Here is a 13,158-nt window from a genome sequence, read left to right as displayed (position 1 = left end):
ATTGGCACAGGACAGAGCGGAGTTTAGGGCTGTTGTACATAGGGTCGCTATGAGTCGCAGGCGACTCGACGGCACATAACAACAACAACAACAACAACTCACTACTGTTTCAATAGGCAATATCATGGTAGTTGGAGAAAATATTGACATTGTCAACTCTTTCATTTAACTTAGCTCCACAATCAATATCCATGGTGACAGCAGTGAAGAAATCGAAAAATATGTTGCATTGGGAAAATCTGCTGTCAAGGACCTCTCAAAAGTGTGAAAGAACAATTGTGTCAGTTTAATGACCAAGGTACACCTGATTCACGCCATGGTTTTTTTCAATTGCTTTTTATGTATCTGAAAGTTGGACAATGTATAAGGATGACAGAAGAAGAATTGATGCTTTTAAATTCTGGTGCTGGGGAATTGTACTGAATATCTCATTAGACTGCCCAAAGAACAAACAAGTCTGTCTTGGAGAAGTCCAAACGAGGTGCTCCTTAAAAGCCAGGCTGGTGAAATTCTTTATACTTAGGGCATTCAATTTGTTTAGCGGTTGAATTCTTTAACCACTATTCCACCGGGGATCCTTGGAATGTCCAAAATTTGAGCAGCATAAAGCTTAAGTGTTGTATATATACTGATAATATATATTTTCATTAGTATACATTTAATCTGAGCTCATAAAAATAAAGAATTCAAATAACACATTGCATTGGGAAAAATATGTTACAAAAGAGCTGTTGTTGGGTTTTGTTGTTGGGTTTTTTTTTGTTTTTTTTTTTTTTAAAAGGCTCTTTAAAGTGTTAAAAAACAATGGTGTCACTCTAAGGCTGAAGTGTCCTGGACCCAAGCCGGGTGTACTTAATCATCTCATATAAATGTTTAAGTTGGAAAAAGAGCTGGTGGCCTTTGAGTTTGGTGTTGGTGAAGAATAATAAATATACCATGGCTTCCAGAAGAAGAAATAAATCTGTCTTGGATGGTATGAAGCCAGAAAACCCTTTTAGAAGTAAGGATGATGAGATTTCATCTCACATTGGACATGTTATCAGGAGGGGCCAGTCCCTGAAGAAGGACATGATGCTTGGAATGGGGTCAGTGAAAAAGAAGACGACCTTCCAATGAGTCAGAACAACACAATGGTTGGAACAACAGGGCTCAAGCGTAGTGATGCCTGTGAATATGAAGGTGTAACACGGGGCATTTTGTTCTGATGTGCACATGTTCTCTCTGAGCCATAACCAACTCAACAGCAACAAGAAGCTGTATAACTACAAGGGATCTTTTAAATACATAAAATTTTATTTTATTTTATACTGGTTTACTTTAAAAGTTCATATACATTGTTTTTCCACACTGGATCTTTCCTATTTCCTACAGGGATATTTTTCTAAAAATAAGTAATTTCCACTTTAACTGCACAAAAATTTTATTGAGGTATTTCTGTCATCACAGGAGACTAGAGCGAGGGCTACATGGTGGAGGGGACCTGGGGGAGGGTTTGTAAAACAATGAAAGAATCTTTTCTTTTACTTTATTTTTGGACTCATGTACTTATAACTTGTTAGTCAAATTTGTGTCTTCTAGGTTGCAACACCCCCATGATACATCTTCAAGGATATGAACATGTACAGCCAAGCCCAATCAATAAGAGTGCATCTAAATTCCAAAATCAATCTCCATAATAGTCTATGTGTTTCCTACTGCCAAAGGGGCCCTTTAGAGTAGTGAGAGAAGATCTCCACCCTGAAACCCACAGCGTCCCTCTTCAGCAGGAAGTAGCTAAGAGAATACGCCATCCCCTTTTCCTTATGACTCAGGGTGAAGTCTCTCTCAGGGAGGAGTGATAAGGAAAGGCAAAGGACACACTGACGAAGATTAATCAGAACTGGCTTTGACAAGCACTGTGGCATTTGGACAAGAACAAACTGGGAGGAGGGTAGAGAGAATAGTGCAATGATGAATGAATGGAAACCCAAAATCTCTGTAAATGTTTATGAAAATTAATAAAATATAGAAAAAAAAGAAATAAAAAAATTTTTTATTGAGATACATTTTAGTATCACCCCCTCAGATAGTGACCACTATCCCAGAATCCCATCCACTAACAAAAGAAACCATTTCTTGAACTTTTCAGCTTCCTTATATAACTTTGAATATAGTCTACTCTTTGGCTCTGAACCCTCAGAACCCAAATCTTTTAGTCCTTCCTGGTAACCACAGGGTACTTCAGAGCTCTCCATCAAGGCCTCCTTGCTGGCTTTACAGGCCCCTGCCACCACGCATGCCTGATACCAGCATCCTTTCCGTCTCTTGCCTGATCCCGACCTTCTCCAGGTGTGGAATTGACAGTGCAGGGGTGACTGTCACCCTTTGAGACCCTTTGAGACCAACTCCCATGTACAGAATGTTCACATTATGTGGGCTTTCTGGTGACATGACCCCATTTTACAGCCTAGGAAATGGCCTGGTAGAAGTGAAGCTGCTTTCACACCCAGTCTGCCTCTCCCCTGCATCGAGGCCTACTTAGATCTTTCCAGATGTTCACCCCCACAATGCCATCCATATGCTACAGCTCCAGTGGAGAGCTGGCTTGTGTGTAAGAACTCTTTAGCTCTGAGGCACAGAGTGGTGTTGATTAGTCCACCTCCAACAGGGTGAAATATGGAGGTAATTACATGCCCCAGGGCTTCTGGCCTCTTTAAGGAAAAGCCTTTGGGGGCTAGTTAATGGAGGAAGAGAGGAAGCTAAGACAATCTGAGGTTAGATACCTAGACACATGCCCTGAGCACCCTTGGAAGGGAGTCTTCACTGAACAGTTTCTGTGAACCATGGAAGTGTGCATCCCCTGCTGTGAAGGACATTTTAGGAAGTTAATACTAATAGTTTTGTATTTGACTTGCTGCATTGCACAAAACTGTTGTCAAGAACCTCTCCAAATTGCTAAAGTACATTTCATATGCTCGTTAAAGTTGGACAATGAATAAGGAAGACTTAAGGAAAATCAATGCCCATTACTATAGTCACCATGTCAATTCATCTTATTAGAGGTTTTTCTCTCTTCCTCAGACCCTCCACCTTTCCAAGCATGATATCCCTCTCCAAGGATTAAGCTTTCCTAGCAACAAGTCAAAGAATGAGATACAAAGCTTTCGTCACCCTTGCTTCCAAAGAACACTGGCTGCACATCTGTCAGTTATTTTTGCCAGTCCATGGGATATTCAGTATTCTTCTCCAGAATCACAACTCAATAGCATCAATTCTTCTGTAATCCTTATTCATTGTCCAGCTCCCAGATGCATAACAAGTGACTAAAAAGATTATGGCTTGACTCAGGCTCATCTTTGCCTTCAGACTGACATCATTGCTCTTCAGTGTTTTGGAGAAGTCCTTGACAACAGCCTTGTGCAAAGCAAAACATCTTATCTCCTGCCTGCTGGTACTAAGGGTGCTTATTGTGGATTCAAGTAAGATGAAATCATTGTCAGTTTCAATCCTTTATTAATCATCATTCTACCTTTTGTCCCAGTGGTAAGGATCTTGGTTTTCTTGATGTTGAGATGCCATCCATATTGGAGGCCTTAGTCTATAATTTTCTGCAGCAAGTACTTCCAGTTCTCCTCACTTTCAGCAAGCAAGGTTGTGTCATCTGTATGACACAGGTTGTTGATGAGTCTTTTTACTACCCTGATGCCACATTCTGTTCAAATTATTTGCTCAGCATACATATTGAATAGGTATGGAGAAAGGAAATAACACTGACACACAATCTTTCTAATTTTAAACCATGCAGTGTTCCTTTGTTCTATTTGGACAATAGCTTTTGGGTCTGATTTTGTTTGAGCACAATTAAGTGTTATGGAATTCCTATTCTTCTAAATGTTAGTCATAGTTTTTTTGTGACACACACAGTCAATTGTCTTCTAGTATTCTCTACTTTCATCCAGGACCCATCTGATATCAGCAATGATATTCCTGGTGCCATAGCCTCTTCTAAATCCAACTTGAACTTTTGGCAGTTTTCTGTCTACTGTCCAGCCATTTTTGGATGATATTCAACAATATTTTGCTTGCATTTGATATTAATGATATTGCTTGATAATTCCTACATTCTATTGGATCACCTGTTTTGAAAATGGGAATAAATATGGATTTCTTCCATTCAGTTGGGAAGTCAGCTGTCCTCCAACCTTCCTGGCACAGATGATGAGCATGTCCATGCTTGCATCTGTTAGTTGAAACATGTCAACTGGCATCTCATCTATTCCTGGGGCCTTATTTTTTTTTGCCAATTTCTTCAGTGCAGCTAGAACTTCTTCCTTTGTTACAATTGTTACTTCCTAAATATTTCAGAGAAACATACTGAGTAGTATTATCTATGAATTCGTTTTCTACTGCCTCTTCCTTTCTGCACTAACCATAGTAGTATGATTCTTGTTGTGTATAAACCTTTCTTTAGCTGTTTGTAATAGAAGTCATATACAATATTGGTTACTAATTTCACTTAGCATGAAGTCTTTAGAGTCACCCATGTCATGCAATGTTTCACAAATTGTTCAATATTTTTAAATATTGCATAGTACTTCATTGTGTGAATATATTCCTCCTCTTTCATTCATTGATGGATACTTGAGTTGTTTCCAACACCTTCTTATTATGAATAATGTATGATAAGCATACTCAACTCAAACTTATTGTTGTGGAGTTGGAACCATCATGTAGTTGACACTTTAGTCTTCAGAGACTATACATTGCAGAAGAGGAGATGGCCCATCTTTCTTCTACCATTCAGTGGTGGATTTGAACCACCAGGGGGGTGCCGCCTATGGATTAACATCATAGCTCCCTACAGACTATGCCATCCGAGCTCCCTGCAGTAAGCATGGATGTGCCTATGTCTGTTTGTGCCACAGCTCGTATTTCTCTAGGATATATACCTGGTAGTGGAATAGCTGGCTCAAATGGCATTTCAATTTTTAACTTTTTAAGGAAATGTCTGATGGCTGCTCATAGTTCCCAAGAGGAATGAATGAGAGCCAATCTCTCCACATCTTGGCCAACATTTGTTGTACACTGACTTACTGTCTTTGCACATCCTATTATAATAATTTGCTTTGTATTATCATACTACCTTTTGAAATCTTCTGTTCATCTCTTTTACTTCAGGATCTTTTCCTTAGCTTTGGCTTCTTGACACTCTTAGTGCAATTTTCAAGGTCTCTTCTGACATCCATTTTGGTCTTTTCTTTAATGTCTTTTCTTTGGTCTTTTCTTCTGTAATGACTTTTTCTCTCTTCATGGTTGGTATCCTGGATATCATTCCACAACTCATCTGATCTTCAATTGTTGTTGTGATGTGCCATCTAGTCATCCACTACTTATAGCGACCCTATGTAAAATAGCTCTAAACCTTGCCCTATCCTGAGCCAGTCTACTGACTCCGATACATCTAATCCTATTGCCCCAGTTACCAAGTCAATCTATCTCATTTTGGGTGTTCCTCTCCTGCTCCTTTCCAAGCATGATGTTGTTCTCCAAGGATTGGTCTCTTCTGATCACATGCCCAAAGTATGTGAGACACAGCCTTAAAATTCTAGCTCTCAAGGAGAAACTTGGTTTCACTCTCTCCAAGACAGACCTATTTGTTCTCTTGACTATCTATGGCATGTTTGAAACTTTTTTCTAGCACCACAACTCAATTGAATCAATTCTTCTGCTGTCATCCTTAGTCATTGTCCAGTTCTCTGATGCATAGCAAATAATTGCGAAGATCATGGTCTGGACCAGGCAAATCTTAGTGTCTAGATTGACATCTTTGCTCTTTAGCACTTTGGTGAGGTCCGGGCAGCAGACTTCCCCAATGCAATTTGTCTTTTGATTTCTTGAGTGCTGGTGCCAAGAGTGTTGATTGTGGAGCCAAGCAAGCTGAAATTGTTAACAACTTCAATCTTTTCTGCATCCATAATCATACTGCCAATTGGACTAATTGGTAAAAATCTTTGTCTTCTTGATGTTAAGCTTCAATTCATACTGAAGACTGCAGCCCTTGACCTTCTGCAGTAAAAGCTTCAGGTCATCAGTTTCAGCAAGCATAACAGAAGTTGTTGATGTTTTCCTCCAATCCTGATGACACATTCCTCCTCAAAAAGTCCAGCCTCCTGAATGATCTGTTCTGCATATAGATTAAAAAGGTATGGAAATAGGGTGCATCCTTGATGCACTTCCTTCCTAATTTTGAACCATGCAATGTTTGCTTACTCTGTTCTGACAACTGTCTCCTCATCTTCAATAATTATTTAGTGTCTCAAATCTATTTTTGAGATTATTTTTAATTGATATTTTAATGAAAATTTATAGAGAACTTGGATTTCCATTCATTCATTGTTACACATTTTCCTCCCTGTGCCCCCTTCCCCTCAGTTTGTGTTTTTCTTTGGGAAAAAAAAATTTTTGTTGTAATATAGCCCCCTCACCCAGTCCACTTTACTATGCAGCTCTTATTCTGTACTCTTGTCATGACAATAATACCTAATCATATATCCCTTTTAAACAGTTCTCTCCCTCATCTGTTTAATTCACTATACATTATTTATCCCCTCTTTTCTTAAGTTCTGCCCAACCCCGATGTCAGTCCTGTTTTACAACAGTGGCACTATGCAGGATTTGTCCTTTTGTGACTGAGATATTTCACTCAGCATAATGTCCTCCAGAGTCACCCATTTTGTATAATATTTCATGAGTTCCTTGTTTTTCACTGCAGCATAGTATTCCATACCACAGTTTCTCTATCCATTCGCTTGTTGATGGCCACTTGGGTAGCTTCCAACTCTTTGCTATTGTGAACAAAGCAGCAATAAACATGAGTGTGCATATATCTGCTTGGGTAGCAGTTATAGTTTCTTTAAGGTATATTCTCAGTAGTGGCATTGCTGGTTCAAATGGTATTTTCTATTTCCAACTTTTTGAGAAAGCAGTATACTGCCTTCCTAAATGGTTGCACCATTTTACACTCCCATCAACAGTGAATAAAGATTCCATTTTCTCCACACCTCACCAGCATTTGTTGTTTGCTCCTCTGTTGAATTTTGTTATTCTTACTGGTGTGAGATGATATCTCAATAGTTGTTTTGATTTGCATCTCTCTTAGAACTAGGGATTTTGAACATTTCTTCAAGTGTTTGTTCGCCATCTGAACATCTGCTTTATGAAGTGTCTGTTCATATTCTGTGCCTGGTTTTCAATTGGGTTGTTTACTGTTATCTTGTTGTGGCACTCGAGTATTCTATAAATTCTAGGTATAAGTCCCTTATCAGACATTACCAATTATTTTTTCCCAGTCTATGGCTTCCCTTTTTACCCTATTGGAGAAGTTTTTGGATGTACATAGGGATTTGATTCTTAGAAGAGACGATTTTTAAACTCAGGTGGGATAGACTCAAGGTCATATTTTGGATCTTGTGGTCTTATTTTTATTTTCTTCAGCTTCAGTTTGAACTTGCTCATGAGTAATTCAAGGTCTATTCCACAGTCGGAACCTAGCCTTATTTTACCTGCTCATATTGTGCTTGTCTGATGATACTTTCCACAGAGATTGTTCAATTAATTCCTATGCAGTCCATCAGATGCAGTCTATGTTTATAGTCACCATTTGTGTTTCTTGAAAAATCATTTGCAATGAATAAATCACTGAAAGTACAAAATTCAGTCATTTGATCCCCAGTCTCATTTCTGTCATCTGGATTTCCTTAATTCTATTTTTTTCTCCTTTGTTTCCAACTTTTGCATTCAGTTGTCATTGCTGCTATGTGCTTGGACTCTTCTGTGACTCAGTGACTCTTGGTACAACAGCTCTGAACTCTGTTCTATCCTGAGCCAATTTCACTGTCTCTGACACACTTACCCCCATTACCCAAGTTACTGAGTCAATTAATCTCAACCAGGGTCTTCCTCTCTTGTGCTGTCCCTCCACCTTTACAAGAATGAGTCCTTCTGAAAGGACCGGTCCCCTCCTGGCCTGTACTCAAAGAATATGAGATAGAGCTTCAAAATCCATGCCCACAAGGGAGAAATTTGGTTTCACCTTCTCCCAGAGAAATCTATCTGTTCTCTTAGCAGTCCATGGTATGTTCAATACTGTTTGTCAGCACCACAACTCACGGGCATTGATTCTTCTTCTATAATCCTTAGTCACTGTCCAGCTCTCTGATGTATAGCAAGCAATTATGAAGACCATGGCCTGGATCAGGCATGCCTTAGTCTCTAGTCTCTAGACTGACATTGTTGCTCATCAGAACTCTGGAGAGGTCCCTGACAGCAGATTTTCCCAAAGCAATTTGTCTTTTGATTTTCTGACTGTTGGTGCCAAGAGTCACCATGCTGGTGCACAGAATGTTACACAGAATGTACCCATTATTATTAATGCACCTTGACTAGGGAAATACATTGACAAAGAACTGCCAGAAGTTCAATCTGGGTATATATCATTACTAATGTCAGATGGATCTTAGTTGAAAGCAGAGATCACCAGAAGAATGTCTATTTCTGTTTTACTGACTAGCAAAGGCATTTGACTGTGTGAATCATAATAAACTAAGGCTAACATTGAGAAGAACGGGAGTCCCAGAGCACTTAACTATGCTCATATGAAACAGACCAAAAAGCTGTTGTCTGAACAGAGCAAGGGTGGGCTGCATAGTTTAAGATCAAGAATGGTATGAGTCAGGGCTATGTTTCCTCCATGCCTATTCAATTTGAATGCTAAGCAAATTATTTGAGGAGTCTGACTTTATAAAGAAGAATGTGGTGTTAGGATCAGAGGAAGACTCATTAACAACTTGCGTGATGCAGATAGCACAACCAACCTTGCTTGCTGAAAGTGAAGACTTGAGACATTTGCTGCAAAAGATCGAAGATTACAGCCTTCAATATAGAGTACATCTCCACATTAAGAAGAAAAATAATCCTCACCACAGGGTCAATAGGCAACGTCATGATAGATGGAGAGGAGATTGAGGTTGCCAATGATTTAATCTTACTTTGATCCATCCACATCAACACACTTAGTACCAGCACTCAGGAGATGTATTGCCTTGGGAAACTGCTCTCAAGGACCTCTCCAAAGTACTAAGGAACAATAATGTCAGTTAAAAGGTGAGGTGTGCCTACAACCAGGAGAGGATAAAATAGAAGAATGGGACCTTCTAAGAATCAAATCTCTATGCACATCCAAAAACTTCTCCAACAGGGTAAAAAGGGAAGCCACAGACTGGGAAAAAGTATTTGGTAATGGCATGTCAGATAAGGGACTTATATCTAGAATTTAGAGAATACTTGAGAACCACAAGAAGATAAAAGGTAAACAACCCAATACAAAAAATGGGCACAGGATATGAACAGACACTTCACCAAATCAGACATTCAGAAGGCGAACAAACACATGAAGAAGTGAAGTGCTCAAAATCTCTAGTTCTAAGAGATATGCAAATCAAAACAACTATGAGATATCATCTCACAACAGTAAGAATAGCAGAATTCAACAGAGTAGCAAACAACAACTGTTGACAAGGTTTTAGAGAAACTGGAATCCTTACTCACTGTTGATGGAAGTATAAAATGGTGCAACCACTATGGAAGACAGTATGGCACTTTCTCAAAAAGTTGGGAATAGAAATACCATTTGACCCAGCAATGTCACTACAGGGAATATACCCTAAAGAAATCATAAATGCTACCCAAGCAGATATATGCACACTCATGTTTATTGCTGCTTTGTTCACAATAGCAAAGAGTTGGGAGCTACCCAATTGGCCATCAACAAGTGAATGGATAGAGAAACTGTGGTATATTCAAACAATGAAATACTATGCTGCAGTGAAAAACAAGGAACTCATGAAATATTATACAAAATGGGTGACTCTGGAGGACATTATGCTGAGTGAAATATCTCAGTCACAAAAGGACAAATCCTGCATAGTGCCACTGTTGTAAAACAGGACTGACATCAGGGTTGAGGAGAACTTAAGAAAAGGGGATAAATAATGTATAGTGAATTGAAAGAGGTGATGGAAAGAACTGTTTAAAAGGGATATATGACTAGGTATTATTGTCATGACAGGAGTCCAAAATGAACGTCACATAGTGGAGTGGACTTGGATGGAGGGATTGTATAAAAATGAAAGACTTTTTCTTTTCTTTTTCAAACAGAAGAGTGAACTGGGAGGGAAGGGGGAAGCAGGGAGAAAAGTGTAACAATAAATGAATGGAAATCCAAAGTCTCTATAAACTTTCATTAAAATTAATTTTAAAAATAGATGTGGTGTGCTTGATTCAGGTCAATGTCTTTTCCATCACTTGCTATGTATCTGAGAGTTGGACAAAGAATAACAATGACAGAAGAATTGATGCCTTTGAGTTGTGGTTTTGGAAAAGAGTAGTGAATATTCCAGTCTGCCAAAATAACAAACATATGTGTTTTGGGGAAAGTGTAATCAGAGTGCTCTCTAGAGGCAAGGATGGTAAGGCTTTGTCTCATATACTTTGGCCATGGTGCTGTTGCTGTTATATGCTATCGAGTTGTGTATGATTCATAGCGACCCTATGAATAACAGATCTGAGCTCTACCATATTATGTGCCATCCTCATCGTCTCTGACATACTTGAGTCCATTGCTGCCGTCATTGTGTCAATCAATCATGTTGAAAAGATGGAAGTTCAGTGAAAGAGCGGAAACCCTCAATAAAATGTATTGGCACAGTGACTGCAGTAATGGACTCACGTACGTCAGAAATTGTGAGAATGGCACAGGACAGGACAGGGTTCATATCTGTTGTTCATAGGGTCTCTATCAGTTATACTCAACTTGAGGCACCTAATGACAACTTGAAGTATTTGCCTAATGTGTTAGTTATCTAGTGCTGTTATAACAGAGAAACCATAAGTGAGTGTCTTTAACAAATGGAAATTTATTCTGTCATCATTTACAAGGCCAGAAGCTCAAATTCAGGCTCCCAGCTCTAGAAAGCATTCTGTCAGTTCTAGAAGAAGGTCCTTGTTCCCTTAGCATCTGTAAATCCAGCATTCCGTGAATATTTCTGTATGTCTTGGCCTCCTTCCCCTATGTCGAAGAGTTTCCTAGCATAGAAAACCTTTCTATAGCAATGCTACACTCCTAGTCTTTTAAGTAGTACAGAAGTTCCCAGTATCTGCTCAATTATTTCTTCTTTTATCTTTCATGTGTACCATTCCCCTGGGAAACTCCTCTTTCATTAGATCAGGGATGTGACCAATTGGCAGTTTCATGACAGACAGAGAAGAGATTGAGATTATTAGTAACTTTGGCTTGCTTGGTTCCACAATCAACACTCTTGGTCCCAGTAGTCAGGAAATCAAAAGATGAACTGCATTGGGAAAATCGGCTGTCAGGGACCTCTCCAGAGTACTGAAGAGCAACAATGTCAGTCTGGAGACTAAGGTGCACCTGACCGAGGCCATGGTCTTCGCAATTACTTGCTATGCATCAGAGAATTTGAGTTGTGGTGCTAGAGAAGGGTAGAAGGGTCTTAAACATACTGTAACTTCCAGGAAAACAAACAGGTCTGTCCTGGAGAGGGTGAAACCAAGCTGCTTCCTGGAGGCAAGGATTTTGAAGCTCTGTGTCACATACTTTGGGCACGTGGCCAGGAGGGACCAGTCCTTGGAGAGGGACATCATGCTTGGAAGGGTGGAGGAACTACTCAGGAGAGGAAGAACCAGGATGAGTTGGATTGACTCAGTGACTGGAGAAATGGGATTAGGTGTGTTGGGTCAGATTGCCTCAGGACAGTGCAGGATTCAGAGCTAGTGTACGTCGCTATGAGTTGCAGGTGACTAGATGAAACATAAGAACAACAACAACAACAACAATAACAACAACATACCTATCCTACTCTAATCCCTTTATAGCTGATCAGTTAATCACATTTCAGCACAAGGAATGACCATATCATTACTGGTAATTAACAGCATTATTGCTGCTAATCCTGCCTCATTAACATAATATTGTTGCTGTTTTTATGTGCCATTGAGGGGGACCCTACTCGTGGCTGACCCTCCAGCAGATTTTCAGAGACAGTCAATCTCAGGAGAGGAGATTGCCTATATTTCTTCCACAAAGCAGTCAGTGGTTTTGAACCACATGCATTTGGGTGGCAGTGCCCTTCCTTACCACTAATACACCTAAGCTCTCTCAGTAACATGATAGTAACATGAATAACACACTGGATATTTACATACATTATACTGAGAATCATGGGATAACTAAACTGACATTTATTTGAGGGGACACAGTTCAATCCATGATACCTGGAGAGGGAGCTAAAGGTATATTATTTTATAAGATACTATTTTTATCCAAGGGACTCAAGGGCACAGAAAAACAATTGTGTTTATCATTAATATCTGGCCACTTTTGCCCCGAATGGTTATTAGATATGTTCTAGTGTTTGATTTAATTTTTTTTCCTTTGCTATGGAGAAGAGTACTGAATATACCATGGACTACTAAGAGAATGAACAGGTTTGTCATAGAGAGGGTAAAATCAGGTTGCTCGTTGGAGGCAAGGATTCTGAAGCTGCGTCTGACTTACTTTGGGGCATGTTGCAAAGAGAGACCAGTCTTTGGAGAGGGACATCATGCTTGGGAGGGTGAAGGGACAGTGCAAGAGAGGAAGACCCTTGATGAGATGGATTGACTCAGTGACTAGGGTAATGGGGATAGATGTGTCAGAGACAATAAGATTGACATAGGATAGAGCAGGGTTTAGGGTTGTTGTACATAGGGTCAGTATGGATCGCAGGTGACTCAATGGACATAACAAGAACAACAACATCACTGAGTAAGTATTTGTGTTTTTGTTATTGTTTTGTACTGTTGAGTTGGGAATGATCCATATCTGACCTCCAGCAGGTTTTCAGAGGCAGTTAATCATGCAGGAGGAGATTTTCCATACTTCTCCCATGGAGCAGCTGGTGGCCTTGAATGGAGTGCCTTTAGGATTGCAGCACAGCTTCTTGTAACTAGGCCACCAGAGCTTCCTTTTTTTTTCTTTTTCTATATTTTATTAATTTTCATAAACATTTACAGAGATTTTGGGTTTCCATTCATTCATTGTTGCACTATTCTCTCTACCCT

General features: G+C 39.5%; 1 protein-coding gene across 1 annotated transcript in view; it reads left to right on the top strand.

Annotated features, from left to right (window-relative positions):
* The window catches only part of LOC102872242 (platelet glycoprotein 4-like), a 53,894-nt gene that overhangs the window by 27,223 nt on the left and 13,513 nt on the right, over positions 1–13,158 (top strand). The window lies entirely within an intron of this gene.

This window comes from Elephantulus edwardii, unplaced genomic scaffold (genome assembly GCF_000299155.1).
Source record: "Elephantulus edwardii isolate Elephantulus edwardi_28Jun2011 unplaced genomic scaffold, EleEdw1.0 scaffold00213, whole genome shotgun sequence".
NCBI classification, from domain to species: Eukaryota; Metazoa; Chordata; class Mammalia; order Macroscelidea; family Macroscelididae; genus Elephantulus; species Elephantulus edwardii.
This window is presented reverse-complemented; position numbering and strand designations above follow the sequence as displayed.